We start from the raw sequence: 19577 nt of genomic DNA, 5'->3' as shown, positions 1-19577 counted from the left end.
TGACCTCATCGCTGAATGCTACAAAGCAGCCACAGTGCTGACGCCAAGGTCAGTTTTTATTCTGACAAAAGTAGGTATAAGGCAGTAAAAATTACTGCTTTTTTTCATTAATTTCTAGAGCTTCTAAGATACTGTTTGGTTTGTCCACTTAAGTCTAGACTGCCTATTCAATAATGTTGTTGCTACTTCGTAAAACCCTTAATGTGTTTTCATTACAGCATTTGCAAACTTGTAACTTAGATATTAATATTGTATTCATTTTTGCTGCAGATCCAGAGTAAATGTGCTAATTAGTTAAACAATGTGCTACGATTCAAAAACATTTTCTTGAGCTATATGTATATATGTTTTTTTTTACTTGTGTTGTTATGTTACTTACATGCACACACCCATCTTTAATGAAGCACTGGTGAACCCTTGCATTCCATCAACAATGTTGACCCTATCCCTTCCCCTGGAGTACTCCTGTGCAGCTGTGACTTCTGAGGGGTTTATATACGTTCACCTTACTGGAGATGGTAATATAAGGAAAGTCATATTTTCTGAGTTGTCTGTTTGGGAAGTCATCATCCAGCTATTTGTAAACGTCATTTCATCAAAATATTAAAATTTGCAAACTTATTTTCATAATATTATAAATGTCTTTGGCTATTTAATGATAAATAAAAAGTAGGATATCTTTATTCTTAGATTTGTAGAATAAACTATAGAAGTTTTGATTGTATGCAGTAGATTCCCCTAAGTGATTACATGCTGTTCATACAGGTTTGGAAACTAAAACATGCAATGTTATGATATGATTTCTTCTAGCTTCTGCCAACCCAGCTAGCATTACTTATAACATTTTCACCCTCCACAGAGCACCAGTAATACAGAGTGCTTACCCTTCCTCTGCTTAATTCCCTAAGTCACTGAATATCCCAAATATCTCTGGTCTTGTCTAAGCCGTGAATCAGCACTATCTCTATACAAGATCCATTTGCTGCATTTGCAGACTTGACTGCTTCCCCCATCTTTAATTGAAAGTATTTCTCTTAATTGAACTAAAGAATGCTTGAAATGCAAAATATTGATCTTGAAAACATCAAAAACAGTTTAATCAAAAACCATTGAGATATTTTATGCTAGAGGGCAAGCCCCCCCCCTACATCTTATGCTAATTATATGTACCCACTCTGAGATCGTACAACAGTGTGCAAAAAGGGAAATACCTACCTGCACTATACCACAATCTTCCACATACAAATGCCAACATTCTTCTTTTGCTGGCATTTGTTCAGTATTATGAATGTTAATACCCTTGAACGTTCAGTGTAATAACACAGATCCCTTTAGTCTTTCTTGAATTATTTCATATTTTTGAAACATCTGTTTAAAGGCTTTTCATTCCTGTCTAGTTAGCAACTGTAGTCACATATGACAAATTTGTAACATGTTATTGAAGTTTTAACCATCACATTAATTTTACCCTTCTTTAAAATAATTATATTATCAGACTGGTTTAATTAAGCACCCTGGATGGTCCTTCCAAAATAAAAGTGCATGATACATTGCATTATGGACATAATCCAATGTTATGTTTAAAATCTAGCCTTATATACTTTATTGTTCAGAACTTTCACATGGAACGTCTTGTCTACATTCAACATGTCAAATCTGTCATACTATGGATTTCCTGCAGGTAATACACATTATTGAAGTGTTTATTCAGTTTTGTTACTGGAGATGGCAGGTTTTGATATCCTACATTGCCAGCTAAAGGAAGTGAGAGGATTTACAGAGTAGAGCGCTAAGGCTACTTGTCACATAGAACTTTCCGGAGCTTTTCTTCCCATCTCCCATAATGCCATGATTCTTCCTGTCTCTCCGTTTTTCCCCATTATGAAATTTTTCATGTACAACTGGTTCAAAAGGTTTTCATTTTCAAAAGACTTGGGCTGCTCTGAGCCATAAAAAGCCAGGAAATGTTTGACCAAATCTAACCTTTTAGAGACTGAATTAAACAGTCTTGTAGAGAATTTGGATTAGGATGATGGGGCTGCTCCTTCATCTCCTCCAGAAGATCCCTATATTTAAGGAAAATTTCTCTGACTAATGGGTGAAGAGATGAAATTGATATGGAGGGCAGTCTCAAGTTTTCATAGGCATCTGCAGCAGGCGTGCTGGCTGGTGAAGCACTCCTCCTGAGCAGTTCCTTCATTAGTGGACAACGTCATTAAGGATGCATTCATGTCGTCTTGGGAACACCCAAGGAAGGCTGACCAAATTTTACATTTTGCTAAGGAGTATTCCCTCTGGGCAAATACCCCAAAGGGTGACATTGTTGTGGCAGCAGCTGGTTTGAAGAGGAGCATCACTCCTCAGACTTCAGTTGTTCATCCTTGTAGCAAGGAGTCCAGGACTCTACATCCATCTAGAAATCTTGTGTTTATATCCTCCACTTTTTATCTTTGAATGCATTGACTTATCTTGCATAACTGTGTTTCTGGAGAAATGTACCAGGTAAAATGCAATGTACTGTAAATAGACTGCAAGAAGAGTTCTTGAAGGAAATTGTTAGAGCTGACATATTCATGGCTATTTCATCAGCATGCAATTTTAGAACAATTAGAAATATGAAACTCCAGTGACTGGCATTATTGAGTGTAATCTTCAGTGATTTAACAGAAAATGAAAAATTTTATGAGGAACCGGGCAGAAATATAAGGCAAAATTGATGATGTTCTACAAAGTCAGTGATAGTTGAGAGGTATGTCAGTACAGAGGCAAAAGTCATCTTTGATGTAGAAATTAATTTTAAATACAAGGAAAGGAGACGCTCACTAAGTATTACTGCAATTTCTTATATGAACATACAACATGAAAACAGTGTTAATTATTAATTTAGAATACCTCAACTTTGTATGGTTAAAATTTTTGAAAATGTCCATGTGGAATAATGGGGTCTGTTTTCCCAGTGAACAGAAGTTATAGTAATGGAACACAGACCTGGAGAAAGTTATGACCTAGACTGCTGCATCCAGTGTTGGATGTTTTACCTCAAAACAGGGTACACAGAATGTGAAGCAAGTCCTGAAGAAGTAATAGATAAAATAAGAAAATAACCACGGGGAACTTTTCTTTTGAAAAGTAATGGTCTATTTTTCCTTGGTGAGATAGTAGGGTATTAACTGGCATAACTAGTATGTGCCAGTATGTCACATATTTAAAAACAGTGGATGACATTTTTGACACTACATATTCAGTAGAGTATGTAAAATATCTTCTACAGCAGTTAACACTGATTTTTTTTCTCATTGAAAAGGTGTTGATAAGGAATACATAGAACAGCAAAAGTCTAGAAAATGGGGATGTAGGGAGTGTTAAAGGAAAATGCCAACCACTTTAACCATCCTAATTCTTGAGGTATTTTTTTTCTTCCTTTAGTGACACTTAGTGCCACTAACTGCCATCTGGGTTTCTCCTGCATTCTTAACAACGCTAAGAGTGACTATATGGTCAAGCGTACGGCCTGGGTCTAATCCCTATATTGCAGTAGAGCTATTCAGACTTCCAGTAGTTATAGCCATCTCCTACCTACCTGCACCACCCACGTGGTGCTTCTACATCTACACCTGGCGTGTTTAACTTTGCAAAACGCTTACTGCCAGTCGCCTTACTAAATGACCGTGCACTAATGGCTTGTTGCTAAAGGCGCCTCTGTCGCTAACCTTTTTTTTGTGTTTAACTAGCCATTCTGCCCTTTTATTAAAGGCTTTTACTAGACCTTGCTGTGTGAAAACGCTAAATGCTCCTTGCGAGTCAGTGTCCACTACTTTAGGCGGTGTCCTCTCTGGAATACCTCTGTTAAAACACCTACAGTTACTTTATGCAGTACTTTGTGCTTAATGCTCTGGTTTACAGTACTTGTACCTCCTGCGAGGCTGACCTACCAATAGCGTAGCCGACCAGGCTTACATTATATTGCCCATAGGTCCTATAGCACTTACTACCTCTTTATATCAGGAGCGAACTGGATATAATATATATACTAGACTTGCTATTACCTGCCTGCTCTTAGGAGCGTTGTTACATACTTTACCTTGTCTTTAGAGTCTGTTACTTAAATATGAATGCTAGACTGACAGTCATTTCTATGTTTGCTTTTTTGTTTTTGCCTATGTAACCTTTGTATTAGTAAAGCATATTGATCTGTGTTAGATTGCAAGTTCATTCTGCTGTTTTGCCTTGATTTTCCTTGTTATTTGTTTCCACTACATACCTTCACTGTAATACAAATGCTAACACTGTTATTTTTTTCTCCCTCCCCACCCGTCTTCCCTTCCCCCTAGAAATTTCTCAGCTCAAGCCCTTTTGAATATTGACCTGCCTTCGCCCTACAGGTGTCGGACGATTTCCTGCCTTGCCTACAGTACTGAAAGACTATCTGCCTCCCTTATTTACTCCTCTATCAAGGAACCAAAGTAGGTTATGGGCTTTGCACTGATGATTTCTTAGCCTCTGCTCCAGTCAACCTATAGAGTTATTAGTTCCCTGTGCTTGTGTGCCTAGCAGCCGGTACCTCTCCTTCTCATATCCCCTTACTCTTGCCTTCTCCTGCCTCTACACTACTCTTTTTCTTGAGACTTTTCCCTCTCTTCCCTGCCCTAGCCACTAGGTGGCGCTCTCCTTATTCTCTTTCTCCATCACTACTTCTCTTGCCTAGAATCAGCCCTTAAAGTTATTTGTTACTCTCCCTATCTCCCTTAAGCTCGATATTCTATCTTACAGTCTGCCTATCTCCCTGCTAATAGTGCTGGTACTGCTCCAGTACTCTGCCTGACCTCTCAGCTCCACCTCACCCCTCTCGACCTTACCTCCTACTGCTTGTTTTCTACCTACTCCTGCATACCTATTTCTATTCCTCTGGTCTCCTTTGGTCTCCTGTCTTTCTCTTCCTTCCATATACTGTTTGCTCCTGCCATACCTACCTGCATTTCTGATTGTCTCCGCCTCCACCTCTGTTGTGTGTCCGCTCGTTAAGCCCTTCGGCTCACTCCGCTCCTCCCTACCCCACCCCACCCACCCCGGGTCCTAACCTTATAGTACTGTTAGCCACTCCCCTATCCCTCACTTCCAATCCTTCTCCTTCCTGCTCAAACTTCCTCCCATCCACACACACCCCACCTCTACAACACACTCCCACTGTATTTTTCCCATTCCTCCTCTCTACATCTTTTACTTATCTATCCCACTTTAATCCTTAACACTTTACTGTCTACTCTTCCCTATTCCTATTATACCTTTATATCTACTCTACAGTAGAATACCCCTTTTACATCCTGCCTCCCATGCACTCTATTGCCTTCTCTAACCTCTCAAACTCATCCTACCATGGCTCCCTACCTACCTAGCCAGCATTTACTGTCATTCCTGCTACTCTCCACCCTATGCTCAATCTATCTCCTATCCTCTTACAAGATATCACTTGATACTCCATCCCTCCTTCCACATAAACACACCTCTACATTCATCACTCCACTTATCTCTTATCCTTTTACTTCATTAACCCCCAATTATCAACTACCAAAATTCCACAGACTTAGACATCTCAACTATGTCTTGACAACTTATAACAAAAATAAAAATCTAACCTTACTTAGACTCTACCTGGTTATCAAATGTAGCAATCCTACCCTTCAAGATGGTGATATCCACCCTAACCCTGGCCCTTCACTCTCTTCCCCCACAGTATATATGCCCAAAACAAATAATAGCTTCTTAATCGGACATCTTAATACCCAAAGCTTAAACAACAAAGTACCATACCTACATGCCCTCCTTCACATACACTCATTTGATATTCTATGCCTCTCAGAAACCTGGCTAAAACCTAGCACTAAAGACACTGAAATTATTCCCCAAGGCTATAACATAGTAAGACTCGATCGTCCCAAAAGAAAAGGTGGTGGTGTTGCTATTCTTTTTAAAAACCACCTTAATATCACTAGCCTTCCACCCCTATCATCTCAAGATAGCAACATAGAATCCATCATTATCAAACTCCAATTAAATTCCAAAAAATCCATATATATCATCTGTATGTACCTGCCTCCTGGTAACAATATTCCAATACTCAAGATTATCTTAGTTGCATATCAGCTACTTATCCACAGGAAACCATCATTCTAGGAGACCTGAACATAGACTGGAATAGCATTAATGCAGAAAATCCTTCATCCCATATTAACCTTCACAGCTTCACCCAAACCATTACCTTGACTACTAGGCTCAATAAACACACTAATCGAGAAAGCATTTTAGACTGGATACTTATAAACAGACTAAAAACTAATTACAAAGTAGGAACCTTGCCAGACGATGTTAGTGACCACTCCTTAACTTTTATAACAAGAGAAAGAACTGACTGTCCAAATCCCCACATTACTAGAAAAATACGTACCATCAAACATTTTAATCCTGACCTATTTCAAGCCGAACTCAGCGCATGTAACTGGAACCCATTAAAAACACTCCCTCTTGAAGATGCAGTACTACATTTTAACAAAGTATTTTTATCCATTCTTGACGCACATGCACCGGAACGTGCTATTAGAATGAAATCCAATACAGCCCCTTGGCTCTCCCATGAAACCAAAAATCTTATTCTCGCTAGGAATAAAGTCTGGGCTAGTTGGAGATCCCACAGAAATAAAACAGATCTCCTACTCTTCAGACAGCATAGAAATCTAACTAAAAAAGCAGTTATAGCCGATAAAAAGAAATTCTATATTGACCTACAACAAACCCATCTTAACAATTCTAAACTTTTCTGGTCCTCAATCAATAAACTCCTCTCACCAGGAACTTCCAAAACACCTTCCCTGTAAATGCAGACCCTGATACCCCACAACAGACTGCAGATGCTCTTAACTCATTCTTCACAGAAACTATTCAAGCACTAGCTAAACAACTTAATGCCAACAACTTCTGTCCTCCAAGTAAACTAACCAACTCCTCTTTTAACTTTTCTCTACAACCTATCTCCACATCATATATTCACAGACTTCTTCTCAAGCTAAAACCATGCACCCCTCTGCTGATAAACTCCTTCCCTTTTTCTTCAAAAAGGCTGCTAAGGTTGTTGCATATCCTATATCTATTCTTATAAATAGGACAATTAGTGTAGTAATCATCCCCCAAGTATGGAAGGTATCTCATATAATCCCTCTTCACAAAGGTGGAAACTCAACTGACTACTCCAACTATAGGCCTATTGCTCTCCACTCACCTCTGTCCAAAATTATGGAAAAGTGTATCCACCTTCAACTTGTACAATATCTCTCAAAGCATAACATAATAGCAAACTGCCAACATGGCTTTAGACCACATCACAGTACTACCACTGCCCTGCTTTCTTTTGTAGAGACTATAAACCAGAACCGAAACAACAACTTACTCTCTTCTGCCCTCTTCATTGACGTCTCCAAAGCATTCGATATGGTAAACCACCCCCTATTACTTAATACTCTCGAATCCATCTCATTTGATCCCCCAGCTATTAAATGGTTTAAATCTTACCTCACTAACAGAAAACAAGCTGTTCTCTGGGATAATCACATCTCATCTCTCCTGCCTGTTTCCATTGGGGTTCCTCAAGGCTCTATCCTCGGCCCACTTCTTTTCTCCCTCTTCATTAATGATCTTCAAACAATAATCCCTCAAGCAACCTGCATTCAATATGCAGATGATTCGACACTCATTTGCTCAGCTCCATCTACCCCAGAACTAATCTCTCTCACCCAAAAAGTATTCAGTACAGTAGAAACATGGTTCTCTAGTCGCTTCCTCTTACTAAATGCCAAAAAAACCAAACTTCTTCTTTTTACTCCCACATCTAGAACCTCCCCCTTACATTTCTCCATCTCTTCAAACAGCGCCACTGTTATCTTACCCGACACTTCAACTAAATTGTTAGGTATTACAATTGACAATCATCTCTCTTTCGACCTACACATTAACAACTCCATAAAGTTAGTTAACAGAAAGATAGGATCCTTATATCGAACCAGACCTTTTCTTACACCATCTACCAGAACAAGGATTGCTCACTCTCATCTTATTTCTACTCTTCTATATGCTGCGCCTATCTTCACTAACCTCAAAAAAACCAGCCTTAACAAACTGGCAACCTGTTATAATAACATTGCCCGCTTTGCTACTGGTAATCCCTATAGAACTCATCACTGCCTCAACTTAAAACTTCTAGGCTGGCCTGAGTTTCAGAACTATCTTTTAATCCATCAACTCTGCATTGCCCATAAAATACTATACCAACCTAATAATACCCCCATACTCTCACAACTCATAACCCCTTATAAAAATCTCAACTCTCTCCGCTCATCTAGCAAACTTCTGACAAGTTCAACAAAGTCAAATAATAATGCTGGTGACTCTCTATTTACCAATGCTATTGGGACAAAATGGAATTTGTTACCCACTACCATAACAAAGATAACTTCATTGCCCCTTTTCAAACAGAACATTAAAGTGCATTTCCAAAATCACTGGCTTTGCTCCTGTAATAAACCTGATTAGTCTATCACTATTACTACCTGATAAAACCATTTCTCTTCTCCTTTCTACGCTGCATGCCCTCTGTCTTTCTTTTCTCTTCCCCTTACTTCTCTACCTACTATTCTGCAGTGCATCCACTTTTATTTTCACCACTTTCTATTCCCACCTTTTATTCTCCTTACCCTCACTCCTTTCTATATTAATCCTTTCAGTATTTTTCCAACTTGTTAATTGAGAATTGAACTGTATGGAGTGTTTATAGTAACTAACTCTTGTAGTAGTTTTTTATTTTATATATAAGAGTGTTATCTTTTATTTTAATGTTTGCTTGCAAACTCTATTACTAACTCTTAGATTTTCATTATATTGAGTACTGCGATTACATTTTTGTATGACAATTTTAGTTTGTATATAAATTTTTTCATCTCTGAATGTATCTCACTCTGTGGAGCTTTTCTCCCCGGGCCTCTACTGAAAATGGAAATTTTTCCAGCTAGACTAGCCCGGTCAACAAATGTAAAATAAATAAAATAAAATAAATTCGTGCCCAGAAACCCTCAGATACTTTGTAATTTATTCAGTTCCATTTACCCTTCCCCTGATATTGAAGGAGCTTCCACATTTTGCCTGTTGAGATCTCACGTTGTTTAAGATAGAAATCTGTCACAGCCTGAATGACCCTGCCTAGATATACTATTTTCTGTAGATTTTTTTGTTTAGATCACTGTTGACATAGTCTCAACTAGTGGAACTTCAGCCACAGAAGGCCAGACTTCCAGCCTGACTTCCGGAGCTGAACACTCTTCCTCCTTCAGGGCATGGCAGTTGTCCATTCATTAGGGATGTGAGGACACTCTGAATATAAAACTTGACATTTGCCCTTCCCATTTTACAGCTTTCTTGCTGCGGTTTGCAGTGTATGCATTGACTGCATCCATAGTCCAGCATGGTTTGGAATGCTCTGCAGCTCAGAAGAGATAAGTACCCTAATGAAGATTTTCCATCCTATTATTGCTTTCCCCCAAGGTATTTAGTTATCCTTGCCATTTCTGTTTATTCTGATGTACAGCTATGTATCAGAATAAGTTAGGAGCTAAGAAAGTGATAAGGCCTTGTGTGTTAGGTATATCCCCCAGAAATACTTCCTTGCTAATTGTATATTTTGTTTAGCCCAGAGCACATAGTTAAGGATTGCAGGGTCTGTTGGAGATTTACTACTAAAACCATGAGAAGCAGACAGCATTCACTGTAAAACTGTTTAGATTGGAAGAAGCTTGAGGGCTTCGCCCAGTTCGTCATGTCATTTTCAAGTTCATCCTAAGTATTCCCCCAGAAAGAAGCAATTAAAGGAGGAGGTATAAAGGGGACTTGGTCGATGTGACTCTGGTGACCGATACCTTATTTCTTTTCAAGGATGTAGTCCCTGACATAGCACAGTCACAGTCCCCAGACCATACTTCTCAGATTTCCAAAGCCTCTAACAAAGCCCATTTGGTGGTTGTCCCTCCTAAGGAAACGAGCACTCCCCACTGAGCCATTGCCATGGTCAGGCTCTCAGACCAGCTGTCCTATCTCAGATGTGCACAGTCAAAGCCTTGATCATTGTATTGGAAGGGGAGGATGGGCTCCCCACTATCTTCATAAGGGAAGACCTTGAAAGCCATGAGGTGGAAGTCCATGAACCCCATCCACAGTTCTGGACTTCCAAAGCAGATGTTGTGGCTAAAATAGCTCAGCAACAGATCACATGTTCCAGGCTCCCTGCCAATGTTTGAAATTTAGAAGTTATGTACCTACCATAACGTTCCATGTTAGTTGTCTTCTCTCGCCTTCTTTCTTGCTGGATGGGTTCATCGGCTCCGACTCGGCACTTGCTAAGCTCGAGAGCTAATTTTACCAGCTCGAGGCAACCCTATATCCCATGATGCAAGGCGGAGATTACTCAGATCTCGTTTGGTAGCTAAAGAAATAGCAGTATTTTCTTCCAACTTAAGAGGAGGAAGAAAATAAGGATACTAAATAACATCATAACCCTCTAGAAAGGATCAACATAATCTAGTGACACTAGGAGTTGAACAGCTAGAAAAAGGTAATAACCTCTTAATAGAAGATGTATAATCTTCCCGGTCTGACCAGGCTAGGGGGATGGAGGGCGGGATGCAAGAAAGAAGGCGAGAGAAGACAACTAACATGGAACGTTATGGTAGGTACATAACTTCTAAATGTTAAGTTGTCAATCTCGCCTTCATTCTTGCTGGATGGGACCGCGTCCCTAGCACCTCTATCCTGGGTGGCTCAATGGAACAGACTCTTGAGAACGGTGGAACCAAAATTTGCTCTGTCTCTGGAGACCAAATCTAATTTGTAATGTGTAACAAAGGTATGAGGAGAGGCCCATGTGGCTGCTGCACAAATAGTGTCTATTGAAAGTCTAGCTTGAAAAGCTGTAGATGTAGCTAGAGCTCTGGTAGAATGGGCTTTTGGGTTAGAAACCAACTCTTTGCCTCTGAGCTGATAAATGTAAGTGATCACAGAAGACAGCCACCTAGATAAAGTTACCTTAGAAACTGGAAGGCCTTTCCTATTCTCTGCATAGGATAGAAATAGTTGATCAGATTTCCTAAAAATTTTTGTCTTATCCAGATAATATCTGAGCTGATGGTGAACATCGAGATAATGTAACTTTTGTTCAGCTCTATCAGAATAGTTCGAAAAATACTGGAAGATCAATGGATTGATTTAGGTTAGTTTGTGATGCCACCTTTGGTAAGAAAGACGGATTAGTTCTTAGGGATACCCTGTCTTTGTGGAATATTAGATAGGGAGGGCGAACACAGAGAGCATGAAGCTCAGATACTCTTCTGGCAGATGTAATGGCAACTAGAAAAAGTGTCTTCCAAGAAAGCAATTTCAAAGAACAGGCAGCTGCAGGCTCGAACGGGGGAAGAATCAAGGATGTTAAAATTAAATTTAGATTCCACTGTGGCGGGGGGGTCTCTAATTGGAGGTTTCAATAAAAAGATACCTTGAAGGAATGCCTTGCAAAGTTTATGTGACATAATGTTGTGGTCCAAAAAGCCTATATGAAAATTTGAAATGGCTGCCAGTTGAACTTTCACTGTGGAAGAAGAGGATCCTGAATGAAAAATGTCAGCTAGGAAGTCCAATACCAAATGAATTGGAGCAGTATAGGGGTCTATGTTCCTAGCTTTTGCCCAGAAAGAGAAACGTCACCATTTACTAGTGTAAATCTTTCTGGTGGAAGATTTCAGGGAAGCTACTATGATATCCCGTACAGGATTAGAAATCATAAGAAGCCTGGCTAAGGATGGAAGTGGAGCAACCAAGCAGTGAGGTTGAGAGAGGGTATGGATTGGTGCAGTCGACCCGACTGGAGGGTCAGAAGATCTGGAGCCGGGTCCGGATGCCATGGCTGTACCAAGAGGTAATGATGTAGGAACGGAAACCATATCTGTCGAGGCCAATAAGGGGCAATGAGAATCAACTTGGCTCTCAAAGCGGTTGCTTTCTGAATTAGCTGCGGTATCAGCGGAAAAGGTGGAAAGGCATAAAGAAGTCCCCGGGGCCAATCTTGGGTTAGAGCGTCTCTGGGGGGATGGCCTGGAAGGGGGAAGAGAGAGAAGAAGTCTGGGCATTTGCTGTTTTGAGGTGTAGCGAAAAGGTCGCAGCAAGGAAGACCCCACTTCTGAAAAAATCTCTTCCGTCACTGACTGTTTGAGAGACCACTCGTGAGGCATGAGAATAGCTCTGCTCAATCTGTCCGCTATGATGTTGGATTTCCCGGGGATGTGCGTTGCTATCAGAAACTGGTGAGAGGAGATTGCCCATTGCCAAAGTCTGAGAGCCTCTCGACACAGTGGATAGGACTTGGTTCCGCCCTGTTTGTTTATATACCAGACTACGGACATATTGTCCGTTTGGACTGCAATAGTTCCCAGGGGAAGAGAGTCGTTGAGGGCTTGCAACGTTAAAAGCACTGCTCTCATCTCCAGAACATTTATGTGCAGATGGTACTCGAAAGGTTGCCAAGTGCCATGGACCATTCTGCCCTGATAATGCCCCCCCCCCCATCAGATCAGGGAGGTGTCCGATGTAACCATGGCAACCGGGGCAAGAGGAACAAATGGTCTGCCTTGATGGATTTGAGGGGAACAAATGGTCTGCCTTGATGGATTTGAGGGGACGATATCCACCAAGTCAGATGTCTTTTGCAAGTTGGAGTTACTATGATCTCGTGACGCATGGGAAGTTGTTGAAAGGACCATTGGGTGAATAGCATCCATTGTAGAAGCCGCATGTAAAAGCGGGCGAGGGGAAGAAGTGTTATGGCAGCCGCCATAAGACCAAGTACTTTCAGAGCAAATCTGGCCTGAATTTTTTTGCTGAATAGAATCACTTGGACGTGTCTTTGAATGTCCAAGATCCTTTGGTCTGTCAACCTTGCTGAAAGTTGTACGGTGTCCAATCTTGCGCCTATAAAAGTAATATATTGACAAGGCGACAAGGCAGATTTTTCGAAATTTATAGAAATTCCTAGCCGTCTGCAAGTGTGAATGGTGTAATTTCTGGCTTGGAGAAGCTGATGCCTGGTGGTGGCAGTGAGGAGCCAGTCGTCTAGATATGGAAACACCTGGAATCCTTGACGTCTCAGGTGAGCTGTAACCACTGCCATGCATTTGGTGAACACTCTGGGGGCTGTAGTGAGTCCAAAGAGCAGGGCTCTGAATTGGAAATGACTGGTCCCCAGCCTGAAGCGGAGAAATCTTATGGAGCGTCTGTGAAATTTTTATGTGGTAGTACGTATCCTGAAGATCTATTGAGCACATCCAATTGTCCTTGCCCAGAAAGGGCAGAATGGACTGAAGCGTGACCATCCGGAATCTTGATTTCTTTACAAACTTGTTGAGTTTGCTGAGATCTAATATTGGTCTCCAGTCTCCTGTCTTTTTTGGAACTAAAAAGAACCTTGAGTAGATTCCGGACCCTATTTGGTCCGCTGGGACTGGCTGGATGGCTCTTTTTACTAGCAGTTTTGATATTTCTAGTACTGCAAATTCCCTTAGACCGGGTGGAACGTCTGGAAGGGTTCCCTTGTGTTGAATTGGGGCTTGAATAAAGGGAATTTTGTAACCCTCGGATATAATTGACTGTACCCATTTGTCTTGAGAAAGGGAAAGCCAGGCTATTGGGTACAGCGATAGTTTTCCCCCGACTGCCTCCGAAGGCGGACAATCGGGCAACATCTCAGGGATGCTGGAAGGGTTTGTCAGAAAGAGGCTCTCTGCTACCCTGATTCTGCGGACCACTTCTGCCCCTAGGGCGGCATCTATTATTGTTACCCCCTCTGCCTCTGGGGGTAAACTGACTTTGTGCGTCAGGCATGACTCCTTGAGATTTGCGGAACCACATTTTCCCTCCCTTCTGTCCTTTGGGGTAAGGTCTAGAAGGAGTGGAGAAACGGACTCCTACGGCAGAAAGAGTCTTGCCATCTTGTTCACATCTAGTCAAAGTGTCTTTCACTTGAGGACCGAACAAGGTCGAGCCATCAAAGGGGGAGTTTGTGAAGGACGCCTTGAAGAGGTCTGCAAAATTACAAAGCCGTATCCAGGACTGACGCCTTAAAGCCACTCCTGTGCCTGCGGCCCTACTCGCTCCATCGGCTGCATAAGAAATGAGCCGCATGGAGGAGTTAGCAATGGAGTTAAGGATTCCTAGCTTTGAGCTAATCTTATCCTGAGACCCAGCAGCTGACGGATCCTGTAAGACTTCTCCCAACTCTTTAAGAATGTCTCTTTGAAGGCGGGTGAAGTGGCATAAGTAGTTCAGCGATCTCATAGCAAAAGTCGCTGAAGAAAAAATCTGCTTACCGTACATGTCCATAGTCCTAGAATCTTTATTAGGAGGATGGACAGGTACTAAAGGATCAGCTAATTCCTTCTTGGTGGCAGCAGCCACCACCATCGCATCAACTGGGACACCCTTTGTCAAATATTGTCTATCCTGTGGGGCAGTAATAAATTTTGAAGGTCTCCTAGGGATAGGTTCCACCAAATCTGGAGCCATCCACGCCTTCCGAGCTACTACCTCCATGAGAGGGTCGAAAGGCGGAGACACCCAGGAGGTGGAGGGTCGAGATCCGAACGCCTCCAGGTATACTGACTCGTCCTCGGAGGGATTAAGGGAAGGCCAGTTCCCCCTCTGTTTCAGGATTTCAAGGATGTCTGAAAATGAGACATCCTCAGAGTAGGACCTTGGGGATCCCTCCGACTCATCCAAGTCAGTACCTGATGTAGTAGACTCAGGGGAGTCTAAATGTTTCCTCTTACATGTCCTCTTACTCTGGGGTTCACCTGACGGATCAGGAGAAGCCTCGGAAGAGGAAGATATTCCCAATGGGGAAACCTGAGGCGTTGGATCTCTGGGTCCGGGAGCAAGAGAGTGGGAAGAGACGTCAGCAGGCACTGTAGTGGGAGGAGTCGATGGAACTGTCCGTTGACTAAGCCCTGGGGCTAGTACACTCCTCATCACCTCGAAGGCTCTCCTGTCAGAGAGACCAGAAAGTTCCTTCTCCGAAGAGATAGGAACCCCAGGCGTCACCGAGAGGGAAGGCTCCGAGGCAGATGGGGCCGAGCTCACCAACGCCGAAGCTCCGAGAGGGAGAATGGGGTCGGACAAGGGTCCGATGCCACTCGCCCCCTCGGAGCCGACGAGAGAGACTAGACGCCCGGATCCCTCCAATGAAGGTCTCAAGGAGGAAATCGGAGCCGAGGACGAAGGAGCCGAAAGGGGTGGTATCGGCTCAGAAGTCACAACGGTACCGGTTCCGAGGAGCTCCGGCTCCGAACTCTGTAAGAGAGTCAGAGGAGGAATGCTCGGTGGATGTGATATAGCTACCGTCTGTTAAGATGGGCTATGGAGTATTTGGGCCAATACCTGAGACTTTAATAGTCTACTCACCACTCTCTCAAGGTCATGATCAGATAGCCTGGATGACCGAGAAGATCAGCTCCGATGGCTCCGCTCCGACAGCAAAGGTGATCTCGGAGCCGAATGTATGGATTCCACTGAAGGGGATTGAGATCTCTTTTTTGAGATCAATGGAGCCATCGGAGACGAAGATACGTCGGCTCCAGCCGGAGCCGACACTGAGTGTCTGGATCTGGTAGTATTGGCGCCGGATGGAGCCGATACTGAGACTGGCATGGAAAGATCGGCTCCGGCCGGAGCCGATCTCGAGCCTGATGAGGAAGGACCTGAAGCCGACGGCTTGGAAGCTTGAGCCGAAGACTTAACAGGCTTAGAGGGCTTCCCCGGCACCGACTTAGTCGGGGAGCTCTCGGGCTTTAATAAGCCCCTTAATATGAGTTTATTTTTTCATTCCTGCAGGACTCTTGGGCTGAAAGCATGACAGATAGCACAAGAGTCCTGCAGGTGCGAAGGTCCCAGGCAGTAAACACAAGAAGTGTGACTGTCTGTCAGAGACATCTTCTGACAGCACGAGTCACACTTCTTGAAGCCTAAGACCTTAGTGTCCTTCGACATGACTGTGTCGATGAACAACAGTAACACAATCACACACAAAAAACACTCAGTCCAACAAATTAATTTAAATTAATTAAATTAAATTACATTAACCAGGGAAAACGCACAGTCACACACAAACAATCCCTGACAGGAAAAATTTAGGGAGGGGAAGGCCTAAGGCCTGACTAGGGACAAGGGAATATTTAGTCAAAAAGAAGGGAACACTGACGGGAATAGGGCTAAGGTGAGTCGATAATCAACAAAAATATAATATATATATATATATAAAATTAAAGGGGGGGGGTAGACGAAAAGTCTCTGAAAAGTTCACTTACCAAGAGCTGGTAAAAGAAGGCACCTCGTTAGCGAAGCGGCAAACGAGATCTGAGTAATCTCCGCCTTGCATTATGGGATATAGGGTTGCCTCGAGCTGGTAAAATTAGCTCTCGAGCTTAGCAAGTGCCGAGTCGGAGCCGAGGATCGGCTCCGAACCCATCCAGCAAGAATGAAGGCGAGATTGACAACTTAACATCCATTGTGTCTTTTCCACCCTCCTTGATTCAGGTAATTTTCAGACAGTGGATTTTCTTTTCTATCCTTCAGACATCACAGAAATTGTAGCCAAGCACCGATCCCTCGATATGTAGACTATACTCTGGCAAAAGGAAAAGGGCATCCTCTCCTGAGAACGTAGAGAATGATGGCGGTGATACTAAGCCTCTTTTTTCAAATTCCCAGTCTAGGACATTGACCCTGAAATGCTTTAGTCCAGGAATGGCCTCCTGGTCTCCCCTATGTGTCTCTCTTTCTTTTCCACCGATACTCAGCTTCCCTCAGAAAACAAAAATGAACAAAATCTAGGTCATTCTTATAGCCCCATTTTTGTCATGATCTATGACACTGCTTGATTTACTGCAGGATTCGTTACTTCAGCGAGGAGAACTTCTGAGCTTTAGGCTGCATGTGTAAAACCACTGTCTGGTCTTTCACAAAAATAGGCTAGCCCTGCAAACCAACCAACTTTCAGGCTAAAGGTGGCCATTGAAGTTAACCTCGGCCACTGTGTTAATTTTCCTTTTTTTATCCCAACTATTCAAGTAAAGGAAAGCACATGCAGCAGTATAAAGGCACGCATAGAAAATTATTTTAAATAGACTGAGCAAAAATGTTCATGGGGATTCCTAGATCGTGTTCATCTCATTCATCTCATCTGACACAGTCTTTGCCTATGGCCTTTAATTAGACATCCAGTATCATTATGAGACAATTGAGCATTGGAGGCCTTGACAACACCTCCATTTGAACAAGCACCTACAACACAGCTGAGGCTTCTTTCACAGAAAACATTGTTTCTGTTAGCTATTTCACTGTGAGAAAAGTTGCTGAAGTACAGGTTCTGTGTTCATCAGTACCCTATTTAGTTCTCTACAAGAACAGTGTCCTTCTATAACAAAATCCTCTTTCTTCCCAAAGTGGCTTCTCAGGCAAAGATGAATCAGACGATTCACTTGTCAGTCTTTTTTTCATATCGTGCCAGTAAGGTTGGATATATCCTGTGTACTTTGAATATTCATAGGCAACTGTGATTTTGTCTTCATAGAACCAAATGCCTTCAGGAAAGACCAACAACTCTCCATCTCCTTCGCAGATAACAAGCTGCGATCTTGTGTGTACTAAGTCACTGTTTCAAACTGGCTTTCAAATTGCATTCCATAAGTTTTTAGAATTTATATTTGCCTATTACCTTGTAAGACAGAGGTTCTTTCCACTAGATCTTTTGCCACTTCAGCAGCTTTGTTTAGGAATTCCTCGATTGATGAGATTTGTTCAGCAGCTACATGTACTACATTGCATACCTTTGTTAAGCACTACAAATTGGTTGTTGTATCTAGAACTAAGGCTTCCTTTGCCACTGCTGTCCCAAGGGATCTCCTGTCATGATGCCACCCAAGTGTTTGTTGTAAATTGGGAATTCGATTTGTCTTTTTTTTGTCTGATTCAGCATGTGGGTTGGCTGATCTGGCCGGATCCAACCTCCTTGCCTTACATCATAGCTGTGGATCCAAGAGTTCTGACTCCTCTCATACCCACAATTCCCCTCTCCTGCCTGAACTACCTCAAATCTTGTTTGCTGCTTGTGTAAAACAGACATGTGGACCGAGAGCTCCATCATTATTCACAAAAAGTAAATGTATTTCTTCCTTCACAATTTAAAATTTTGATAGTTCAAGTATTAGATAGGACTAGGACTTATTAGATCTTTCCTATAATGTGACGCCCCTGCACTGGCCCAGTAATCAAGGAGCTTCAATCCTCACCCCTGGCAGCAGTGGGGGAATGTGTACACTGGGAGGATGATAAGTGTGCACACACACACACACACACACACACACACACACACACACACACACACACACACACACACACACACACACACACACACACACTAAAGTGCAATTTCCCTTTAGAGCACACAGAGATCCCAGTCAGGCTGGGGCTGGTTTCTCCCTCTTTCTCTAGATCACCAATAAGACTCCCCACTGGCACAGCTGTAGGGTTGAGATCTCAGCCGAGTGGCCAAGCCAAAACCTCCAGTACCCTCTCTGTCCAACCAGTGCTTCGTGTCCCTGACCAAGTAGCTCACACACACACACACGCACACACACACTTTGAGGGTTGATTTATATACAACACACACACACCTGGGAAAGGCTGGCACAGGTTTACTAGCTATGCCCCCTACTGCCCAGACTATAAGGTAGTTCCAGCTGCCACCAGCCAACTCTTTATTAGCTAATTAAGGTACTTAAAGGGTGTCCAATCCTACTGTGTAATGTTACTATTATCAAATTGGTAGTCTTACCAAGAGCAATACTATTTAGGAGTGGCCTGTACAGTGTCACCAAATAGATATGCAAGTATGCTAAGAGCTTAAATATGTATCACAGATATTGGCCACAAAGATGGGTTTAAATATATTTAATAATAAATAAACAGTAAAAGAACAAGACAGTACTCAGTAAGTAATCAGTTACACCAGAGTTCAAAATCACAAGAAATATTTAAAACAGTATTGCAGGACAGTCTCAAATAAATAAAAAAATGTCTAAGCTATACTTTACTATATTCCTATCTAAATCTAAAAGAGTTACTATGCCCTAAAAACTGACTTACAGCAAGGCAAGTGCAGAAGGTGGTGATGAGTAAATGTTTCTAAGCCGTAGACAAGATACAAAATGCACAGTCTCTCTGAGTGAGTTGTTAAAATAATATCAAATATTACTGTTGGGTTAGCTTGGATGACATCACTTTTTGCCATCTGACTTTAGTTCCCAAGCTAAACCCCTTTTGTCAGAAACTAACAGAATTTAACATCTCTGTGTGAAAAAATACATATCTCTCAGATGTTTGAAGAACCTGGAAGTCATAAAACTTCTGCATCTCAAGCCTAGACAATACAAAAACTTCTAGCTCTA

At 42.1% G+C, this 19577-nt stretch overlaps 1 protein-coding gene across 1 annotated transcript in view; it reads left to right on the top strand.

Annotated features, from left to right (window-relative positions):
• Positions 1-19577, top strand: part of RAD51AP1 (RAD51 associated protein 1) — an 813846-nt gene that overhangs the window by 207331 nt on the left and 586938 nt on the right. The window lies entirely within an intron of this gene.

Source organism: Protopterus annectens, chromosome 11.part0, assembly GCF_019279795.1.
Source record: "Protopterus annectens isolate FY-2018-M chromosome 11.part0, PAN1.0, whole genome shotgun sequence".
NCBI classification, from domain to species: domain Eukaryota; kingdom Metazoa; phylum Chordata; order Ceratodontiformes; family Protopteridae; genus Protopterus; species Protopterus annectens.
This window is presented reverse-complemented; position numbering and strand designations above follow the sequence as displayed.